At 39.1% G+C, this 11,172-nt stretch overlaps 1 long non-coding RNA gene across 1 annotated transcript; it reads right to left on the bottom strand.

The window, feature by feature from the left end:
- Positions 1-256: 256 nt before the first annotated feature.
- On the bottom strand, positions 257-10,535 carry LOC149808234 (uncharacterized). Its single transcript, XR_016419693.1, has 3 exons — positions 10,310-10,535; positions 832-938; positions 257-379 (listed from the first exon to the last, which is right to left on the bottom strand). It is a non-coding gene; the product is annotated as an uncharacterized LOC149808234 (long non-coding RNA).
- Between the last annotated feature and the right edge of the window lie 637 nt (positions 10,536-11,172).

The following is an 11,172-nucleotide window of genomic DNA, read 5'->3' as shown; positions in this document are numbered from 1 at the left end:
AAATGTATGAAATCCTCTTGTTGGGTAGTTTTACTAACAGGCTTTACAGCAGGGCCTTCCATTAGATTTAAATGTGGCAGGTAAGTTGACAAAGTAGGGTGGGGGGTTGGGGGGACCTACCCCAATGGGGATAATTCATTTTTTTTTTAAAGTAGCATGGTGTAAAGTAAAAGTAGATGGGCTGATAAGGAATCCACTGAATTTACAGACTAAAGGTTCAGACATTTGTTTTTAAGAGAAAAATGAAAGAAGGAAACAATACAACAGATATTTTAATATGACTTCAATGTTTATTTTCTAGATTTAATTAAGATTATGAATCAGAATCAGTCTCCAACTCCACTGTAAAGTTTATCTATTACTTCTTCTGCTCAGGCACCTGCAAATTAAAACAAAATTGTAATGCTTAAATAAAGTCATATCATCTCAGCACTAGTTACATATGCAGAAGTCATGTTAATCAGCATTATAAAAATGTATGAAATTTTCTTCACTGCACTTGTGCTTCCCTTACTATCGTTAAGCCATGATACAAGATAACTTTGCACTTACTTGTCATTTCTGGCAAGTGGATGGTGCAATCAATTTGCACAAAGATGAATTTATTTCATCCAAATATTTCATGTGAATAAAAATTCCAAATGGAGGCACTTGTCTGATCAGACAAGATATATGCATATTGTAGTTAGCTGGACTCTAGCTCTGATAGTCCTGGGCAATAGGATAAGCTGATTTTGTTATCAGTTTAGAAATGCATCCGCTTTGCAAATACTATGCTTTAAAAGACGAAACTGAATCCAATATTGATGAAATAAGAGTCATTTGGATTACCTTGTTTTTTATCATTCTGCGTTGGTTGGGTGCATATTTGAGGGTCTCTGATATGGTCTCTTCCATTCCATTTGCCTTTGCTTTGCCATTAGTTTTCAAGCAGGCTTCTGCATGAGTAATACAATGTTTTAAAATAAGTTTCACAACAAAGGATGCATTGCATTTTTCTAAATGCCAGCAATAATCAATGGAATATTTTTAAAACATGTACTTTGAAATGTGTCTCAAGTTACTTTATCAATTCATTTAAAAATCTCTGGCAAGTCACATGAAAAACACAATTTAAATCAAGCCATACTTACTTATCAAAGACTTTCTCATTCACATCCTTTACCTCACACAATAAATATCAGCAACACCAACATTAAATTCACACAATCAGTACAAAACCTAGGTGTTACTCTGGACAGTACTCTCACATTGCACCAACATGTCATGAACATATGCAAGGCTGCGTATCTTGAGCTGAGACGCATCAGCTCCATTCTCAGATATCTTTCAGTTGATGCCACTAAAACACTTGTGTGTTCATTACTGCTTTCAAGACTGGACTATGGTAACTCAATTCTGTCTGGTTCATCTTAATATCTACTGCAGAGACTTCAAAAAGTTCAAAACATAGCTGCTTGGATCATACTTAGAGTACCACAATCAGAGCACACCTCCCCGCTGCTCTGTACCCAACACTGGCTATCCATTCGATCCAGAATCAAACACAACATTAGTTCTCTGTGCTACGTTTCACTGACAGACTCTAGTCCAACATACCTATCCGACCTCACCTATGTGTACACACAAGCAAGATACTTACACTCCTCTTCCGACAATCATATACTCATTATTCTCACTATGAAAACAAAGTCACATGGACAGCATTCTTTTGCATACCAGGGCCCAGCAACATGGAATGAATTGCCCACTGAACTTAGACACAAAGACGCAGTGATCCCATTCAAGAGTGCTCTCAAAACTACTTATTCTGACTACAAAAACAAACTTAATGACTTAATAATGTTAACTACCTTAAATATTCTCAGCATGTTTTTTATGTTTTCTAATTTCATGGTGTTTGTTTTTGTAATCATATCATTGTGTATGTTTTTATGTTGTCTAATGTTGCAAAGCGCTTAGAGCTTCTAAAGATTAGGCGCTATACAAAGTCCTCATTATTATTATTATTATATTTAGCTTGGATGAATATTTTTTAAATCAGTGGCCATAACTAAAAAATGGGATTTTGTTTTATGATCATAAAAGTATGTTGGACACCATCCATGATGTACAATGCTGTCTGACATTTCTATGCACCTAAGGTTTCCATCTCAAATATTAAAGCAAAATGCATACCGAATTTGACAGATTGATGAAAATAAAAAAAAGCAATGCTTACCATTTGAAAAGAGGCAATTGTCACTAGAATATTCTATTCAAAATGATATTAATTCTGGACACAGGGGATACCACCCCCATGTTTTCCTGACTCGTGATATGTCGGCCTATTCTGTGCACAGCTTTAAAAGATGTAATGTTTATCCATCGAGCTATAGAAATGAAATACATTTACTGTAGACTGTTTCTGTCAGCAGTTGAGTAATTAGGTCAGGTTTATAGCTAGTTTACAAAATTCAATGTAGAATGCCAATAAATGACAAGATGTATTTTTGCAAACTAAAGTGATCTTGAAAAAAGATTAGTAAAGTTTAACATTTTATAAAAAATAAGCTATTATGTGGAAAAGAAACAACAATGAAATAGGATGCAATGTGTTTACGTCTAGTTTTGGAAGGTACCGTCTCTAAGGTACCGTCATAATTGTACCGTAGTTTAATGGGTGGAAAGGCCATTGAAAGGTAAGGGCAGTGCGGAGACCATCGAGTATGTTCCAGAATAGCTGAATCTTTGTAGATACATAGATCCATTCGTAACTTCAGTCCGCAAGCGAAACACTGTACTTCGTATCCCAATCCTGACTCGGGTCCGAAGTAGACAAATCCTGTTCTAGCTAAAACATACGAAGAAGGTAATCCTTCCCTATCCGTAGGCCATTTTTGAAACATGTCCAATCGACGGGCACAATCACAATAGTCAGGTAAGAAGACTGGAAAATGGTAGGGTTTGAACTTGGAGTTCTCACTGGATTTCTCACTCGATTCTTGCTGCGGCGAAGTCATCCTTCTGGTGGGTGGCTATCCTCTTACAACCAATGTTTTATACCGACATGTCCATACGGCAAAGTAAAGTGGGTGGGAAGCCGCACTCGCTTCTGCTACACGATTTGATAGACTTTTTCCAAGGGTCGACTGACGATGTGGTGTGTGGGTAAACGTACAATCTTGTTGGGTTGATAGGTGGTCACTATCTCTAGACTGCAAGGCTTCTTTCAATATGCCAAAGTTGACCACTCGACTGGTACGATAATTCAGAGTAAGTCCTTTCACTTTACACTTCGTGTGCACTTCTCCTTGTTTGGCCCAGTATTCGTAGCCGTAATTTTTGGGACCACCACTAACGAAACTTAGAATCTTGTCATCGGGGTGCTTGTCTGTCCAGGCTCCTAAACGGTCTCCTTCGATGTCAGGGTGCTGTTGACTCGGGTGATCGATATAAATGCAACTGTCCATGTCAAAGTACAAGACACGTTCCCCTAACAGTTCTAAAGCTTCGTACAATTTTAAGTGAGCATGAGCTGTCATGTAAGCTGCAATGATGACATTTCCAAAGGGGTCATCTTCTACAAAGTTCAGATCTTCTTCGTAATTCACCAAGATCAAATCCTCACGAACGACGTCCACGTGTTTCATGAATTTGGCTTTGTCATGAATCATCTGAAAGTAGCGGGAAGGTTCGGTCAAATACTCCGTCTTGGGTAAACACGGTCATTGTGCCATTTTACCCCACAAGCAATTTAACATCACTTTGGCAAACGATCGCCTGCCTTCGTTTTTCTCAATGTGATCTGAAGTAATGCCTTCTTGTGCCCAGAATTTCTCTCTGAATGTCTTTTGGTCTTCGGGAGTGTGACACCAGGACAGATAGCCACTGGCTTCTTGCTCAGTTTCAAAAAGGCATCCACGTAGTCTGCGAAAATGCCTTTCTGCGTGGGGTCACCCTTGTGGAATTATTGTGTCTTGGGAAAGTGGCAAATTTCGTACACTTCTAACAGTTGGTATCCCATGTTCAGAGCTTTGAACAATTCTACGCTGACCCATGTCCCCGTCAAGGCCCGTTCTTCCTGGGTGTGATGACAAGGTTGATCTTGGTTGCACGTTTCAGCACAAGTACGGCACAAAGGAAACATAAGTTTGCCTTGGCAATGGCGAGGTAAGACGGGATGGTATAGGTTCGTGGGAGGCAAAACTTTGCACTTGACCAAGCCTTCGTATTGTCGAATGTTTTTTAGGTCGATGTGTTCGGTGAACAATTGTGGGTGCCCTGCAGGAAAGCAACAATATTTGCACACGTAGGGATACAGTGAACACACGTCCAAGTATATGATTTCTTCTCCTTTCTCTTCGTCAGCTTGGTACAGCAAACAGGTGGCATTGGTCCTTCCTCCGTACAAACTATTACTTGGGTTCAGGGGGTCCATGAACTGGTAACTTTCCATGAGGCGTTTAAACTCGGGATCGGTGTTCAAACAGTGATTGTATTTGTGTTCCCACATTTCCACCACTTGGTATCCTTCCTGTTCTAACTTTAGGCGTGGCTGACAAATGGCCTGGTACAAGTCTTCCATGGTTCGTTGAAAGAACTGATTTTTAGTGCCGCGGTCAGGGTAACAGACGGGACATCCGTGAAATAAGCAACCGTTAAACTCGTACATGATCTTGGGGTTTTCTAAGTCCCAGCCATTGACCGAATGCATTCCGATGATCTTTCGCCCTGTCCGTTGCGGGCATGCTGAATCCATTTGTCTTCCTTGTCGCACAAGTAATGCAACCAGCATGGGGCTTTGACCGAGTATTGACGTTTGACATAGTTGGTCGTTTGAGGACTGATGACAGCCACAGTGTTTTCAAGCATGAATTGTTGTCGGTAGACTAAGGAACACGCTTTGGCAATGGTGCAAGCCTCTTTTAAATGATCAACCCCTCCGTGTTCCATGAACAGTTCTCGAAATTTTCCACAGCATCGCCGTAAAATGTCCATGTCGGAACGACGATACTTTAGCATTTCTTCCTGAAAGTCAAAAGGGTCGGAGGCGTGAGCCTGGTACCAAGCGTAGAAAGTTTCTCGTTCGGTACGCATGTTGTCAGGGTCGTAATAGTGAGCCCGAGGCAAATGGGGTAGAACGGCGTGTTGATTGGCTTCTGTATTGAAAAAGTGTGGAAAGTACCCTTTAGCCATTTCTGTCATTCCAAACATTTTAGGCATTCGACTCAAAGGCATGGCTAAGTAGCTCATCGAATCTTTAAACTGCACTTGTCCCACTTGCATGAAAATGATTTTGGCTCCGTTCAAAGTGATTTTAGGACGCTCGATGCCACGTTCCGTATAACATCTCAAAAGAAACTGTCCATCATATCCGGAGAAATTGTGAGCCATCACCGTGGCATGACAATGACAATCTCCATAATAATGTTCGATGTCCTCTTGGCTCCACGTCTTGTCGATGGGGTCTAAGACCCATTGTGTGAAATCGGCTAGTGTGTTCGGTCCTTGAAAGATTTTTTCACGCCCTCCAGGAATCTTCCTGCAGTGAGGGCAATAACTCAAGATAGGTTCTTGAATCACTTCTCGCACGCTCGATGAGCCACGCAGAAATTAGGAATGTGAATACTGATCTCTTGCATGCATTCGAAATCGAAAAAGATGAAATTGCCTTTCTTCTTCTTGTGACCATCCTCTTTCTCTGGTTGGGATTGGTATTTTTGTATGTAGCATTGGTGTTCCAAGTCCACAATGCAGTGACAAATGTGACATTTTTTCTTTCCTGAACATACGTGTGCCTTGGTACTGTTGATACATAGACCTTGTCCACACATTGGGCACAATCTCAGGAGTTGACAAGCACATTTCTTCTGTGAACCTTGCATCTTCAGATGTTGTTGGTAACAGGCAGGGCTGACAAATGTGCGCAGACAAGCAGGACAATGCACTGGTTCTTGCCCTTCGCTCAGACAGGGTTGAGAGGCCAAACATCCTGAGCATTTCGATCCACAATGTTTGTGTTGCTCTCGATTATTATAACCATCATAAGTCACATTTCTCACAGTAATATTTGTATCCCAGGAATCCAGTGATAGTGGTAATGGTATCGAAATGGTCATCGTGATGATAGAGGTGAATGTATTTTCCATCCTTAAAGTCTTTCCCTCGAAACAACAGAGACCCGCGCACTTCTTGAGGGTGCACTTTCAAGGTGTATCGTGGAGCTAGGGCATCTTGCAATTTTTGCATCTCAGGAATGCCACAGGATGTGTCTTTGGACAGGCATGCTTGTTGTAACAGAAGTTCTGCTTCATTTCGTTGTTTGGCTCGGTTCGATTTTCGAATGTTCTCCCAGGCTCTTTTCCATTCTACCGTGTCGTTCTTGTCGGCATAGGTTCATCCCACCACGATGGCTCGGGCTAAACACATGTGGTCTTGAAAATTGTTAATTTGGACAAGACTTGTTTTGGTAATGCGAAGGTTGTTGACCAATAAGGTCTTTCTGCATTGTCCGGTCCCTTGAGGAGGAGAGACGTGGGTCATGTCCAGTGTGGCTTTTCCATCGGTGATGTCAAACTGGTCATTAGATTGTTGCACGTGTTGAATCTTGTCCATGACTTTGGAAGTGGTCAATTCTGCAGGGCTGCTAAACTCGATCCAAACAGGGGATTTCAAGCCGTCATGTTGTATGGAAAGTCTCAAGCGATCATCTTCTTTGGGTTGACATTGTCGCTTGAGTGTGGTGAGCAAAGAATCCCACATGTCGGTGATGAACCCTTTTGCTTTCTCTAACAGTACTTCAGACTTGAAATCTTTAAACTTCACTGTGTATTTGTAAGCCGTAGTTCTAAATTTTCTAGAGGGACGCTTTTCCGTCTCTCGAATGTCATAGTACTTTTCAGGGTTGACTAAGGGTGGTAAACTTTGTTTAGAGGGTTTGGATTCTGGTTCACTCATGTCCTCTTCAAAATCACTGGCATGAATTTGTGCCAAGACTTCAGCCCTAGTACGAAGCGATAGATCACGTTTCTGCCTCTTACTTTCTTCTTCTTTCTTCTCAAATGAATTGGATCATTTCATCTCGAGAGCAAAAAGTCAAATGACTAAAGTTTAAACACCATGGATTAATTTATAGTCATAGCAGACCAGCGTATATAAAGGGTATGTGTCTTGTCCTTTCACTATTCATTTCACTCTCAAACTGAGCACAACAATGGAAGAGACTACCAAGATTGAACGTTTCATCAGAGCTTTGCGAGGGGTCATTAGAAAATTCTCTTCAGACCAGCCGAGGGACTACTCTCCTTCCTTTCAAGATAAAAGTCAAGATACTTGCTATATCTGTCAGAAGAAAGGGCATTGGTCTTCAGAGTGTCCAGACCGTCAAAAAAGAAAAAAAAGGGGTTAGAAGAGACAAAAGTCAAGATACCTGTTATTATTGTCAAGAAAAAGGACATTGGTCACCAGACTGCCCAAAAAAGAAACAAGAGGAGTCAGAAGAAGAGAGGGATTCTTCAGAGGAAGAGGAAGAAGAAGAGGAAGAAAACAGACAGGTGAAGAAAAAGAAACAGGAGAAGAAAAGAAGGGAAGAAAGTGAGGAGGAAGAGGAGGAAAAGACTATGACGGTGAAGAAATTAAAAAAACAGAGAGTGAACAATGAGACAGACTAAGTCTATGAACTTTTTAAAGTGCTCTGTTGTGAATTGTGAATTGTAAATATTTATAAAAGAATAAATTAATTATAAAAGGTAAGTGTCTTTGGGTTTTGATTTTAAAATAAGAACCTACACTCACGCACACTCATACACAGACAGGTACTATTGGGTAAAATGTTTTTTTTTTAGTTATTGGCAATTGAAAGCCTATCTCTTTTCGAGAGATGTGGATGGCCCTGAAAAGGGCCTTTTTTGGTGTAAGGGGTGAGTTTAAACAATCAACTTTAACTGTCTTAAGCCTTTGCCATGGCCAAGGCCTACTTCTGGACTGCGTACTGTTGATGATGATTTCGTTGAAATCACTAAGGATGGTGCAGTAGGCGTAGTCACAGGGTTGGAGTGTTTAGCTTGGGAAGGTCGTATTCTCTTCGGCCGTAATAAAGAAGTCTGATACATCTGTTTCAGACTTCTTAACTAAAATGTCTAACAGTACCGTGACCGTTTGATTTTGACACCCTTGTTTCTTTGCTGCTGCGTCTTCTTCTTCTTGTTTTTTTCTTACCTCTTCTTCTTGCTGCTGTTGCTGTAGGAGAAAAGCTTGTTCCGCTTCCTTTTGCTGTTGTATAAATTTCTCCAATTCTTCTTTCTGTCTCTGTCTAAAATTTTCCATGTGCGGTAATGAAGGAGAAGGTGACGAAGGTTCAGGAACAAATTCTTGCAAGGTAAAAAAATCCACAAAATCCCAATTCACCTCTTCTGAAAGTAAGTCTGGGTTCCCTTGGGTAGTCTCCACCATCAGTGCACCCAAACTGATCGTTTTCTGAGTTTCCGTCATGTTGAAAAACTGTCGCTTAGATTGACTACGCACAGGCGCTAGCGAATCTATATAGACTATGTGACGTCACAGGCTGCTCTCTTCGGATTGGACGTGGGCTGACTGAATTTTGTAACGCGTGTTTGGATTGGTCAACAAACTCAATCCGTTTCAATCCTTCCTCCCCCTATAAATAAGTACAGTTCACTGCATTCCTTCACCTGTTACTCAGCACCCCAACATGTGGACCGATGTACAATCTTCAACGCTTGTGTCTTCGATGATGTTCCGGACGGACATATCAATGTATGTCCGATCCAACTGGACAGTTATCCACAGGACAGACACCAGCCTGTGGATGCGAAGAATCTTATGTGGAGCATCAAGGATGCCTCAAAAGAGTCTTAATCTATGGTCCTGCAGTCAGGCACAGCCTAAGGTCAAGAAGAAGATGTCACAGATGCCCTTTATGTTAAGGGTATATTAACATAAAACCAAAGGCCCTTTTCAGGGCCATTCCTATCTCTCGAAAAGATCTTGACTTTCAATTGCCTACCCCTTTTTTTATTTTTTTGTTTAAAAAAATAATAAAAAAATAGAGACCCCTCCCTGTTTCAATTTTCGCCTGTTCCATTTTCATAGACCCATCAGGTCGGGACCTTATTAAAATAGGGTCCCGACCCTGTTCCATTTCCCCTAGTCCCAAGACAGTCCCACGATTTATTCCCCATGTTCAATTTCCCTTGTCCCTAGAGTGAATAGTTTTTTTTCTTTCTCCCATGTTAAATTCCCCTTGTCCCTAGAATGGATATTTTTTTTTTTCTCCCATGTTAAATTACATAGTCCCCAGAGTGGATATACCCTTTTTAACATGGAAGTTCCCTAGTCCCTAGACCGTCCCTATTCACTACTACCATTGTCATTACCAGCCTGAAACCAAATTTAATGTCATTTGTATAAATTCATTTCAAATAAATATTATGATATAGTTGAAGTGTAAAGTCAAGCAAGTATTCTGTTTGCAGATTTTACATTTTAGATATTATAGTAAAGTCATATTTTCTCTTGTTTAGTAAACTTTATTGCAACTGGTTCCAAAATAGTAAATCTTATTTAATGTTCATTCACCAGAATAGGTATTAATACAATCCCGAATTAACTGTATGGTACTAAAATATACCCTGATCTTGTGTGAGATTGTAATATACAGAACTATACCTCAAGACAACAATAATATATTGAATTTATATTGTATCAAGACTGTCATGGTTATGAACTCCAACTTTATTCAGGTTTTTTCATAATAAATGATCATCTTGTGCTATGGTTGAAAAGAAATCAAAGTTCAGTTTAACTCCATTCTCTCCACATTTGTAAGTTGTTAAGAGGCATACTCATCCTCAGTGTTATAGTAAAATGTAATCTTATTTGGATCAATCTTGGTGGTGTAATATATGAATGGAGAAAGAATATTATCATCCAGATTAAAATATGTTTTATTCAGACTCTACTAAAATTTTTAGTTGGATATGGGTTACGGAGCCTGATGTGTACGAACAAAGCAATGTGTACCATGACCTTTTTAATTTAACATTTTAAACTCCTGCAGAAGAAAGAGATTTTTTAGATCCATTAATCTGTATTAACAAAAACATTTCTTCAGTATGATTTTCAATTACTTAGTATTGACACAACTCATATTTTAAAGTTGTTGTTTTTTTGTGTTTGGTTTGGCCTTTTATGGTAAACCAACACAAGTAAGTTATTTAGTGCCAAGGCACTTTAAGTATAGTGCCTTGCCCAAGGACACACCATGGTAGCTAACCCAGGTTGGTTTGATGGTAGAATTTGAACCTACCTTATTTCACAGGTCCAGAAAGCTAACCACTGAGCCACTACAGCTCCCCATCTTATAGTGGAATGCTGGTATACTTTATGATCAAGAAGGATGGGTTGGGGTATGCATGTTGCATCTGAAAAAAGTGATGGAATTTTTGTTTACATAATATTTTAGTCATACAATATGAATCATTTTCTATAGATTTAAGATGTATCAGATCAAGTTAAGAAAAATCATATATTCTGTTTCCTGGGAATGTACTAAAATTCACTGTTATTGTTTGATTTTTTGGTAGTAAGCTTACTTGGTATTTTTTTCTTTTTAACTTGAATACCTAATTTGTTAACATCCTATTCTAAATCTTCAGAGTTCTGTCTATTAAGTGACAACTGTTGATACATGTAGGGAAGTTTTTGTTTATATCTTTTGATTTTTGTGATTCTGGAAGTTGCAGTATTTGTTGTTGTATTATAACCATTTCAGTAATTTAATGAATGCAGAGTATACTGCTCTATAAATGAAATTTAAGTGAAAATAATGTAAAAGTATGTTTCACTGCAAATATAAATTGTTTAAAATAATATATCATTTATCATATGACTATTCAATTGTGGTAACTAGTATTCCATCCAATATCTATATATTAAAATATGTCTTTTCATACAGCTGGTGATCATTTAGATACAAGTCCAATTGAACATAATCAAATTATCAATGCAGGTGTTTTTATTAGTAGTAGTATTGCAAGTATAAGTGTTAGTATTAAGATTTCATATACAGGTATGATAAGTGTATCATAATGTTTAAATGATGCTCCTTGTTACAACATAAAATATGTTCATTGAAACAAATGGTTCACTGGTAAATTGGCAGCAAAGGTC

This window comes from Sinohyriopsis cumingii, chromosome 1 (genome assembly GCF_028554795.1).
Source record: "Sinohyriopsis cumingii isolate HCF-2022 chromosome 1, ASM2855479v2, whole genome shotgun sequence".
In the NCBI taxonomy this organism is placed as follows: Eukaryota; Metazoa; Mollusca; class Bivalvia; order Unionida; family Unionidae; genus Sinohyriopsis; species Sinohyriopsis cumingii.
The sequence above is the reverse complement of the archived record's forward strand: the minus strand, read 5'-3'. Positions and strand labels throughout refer to the sequence as shown.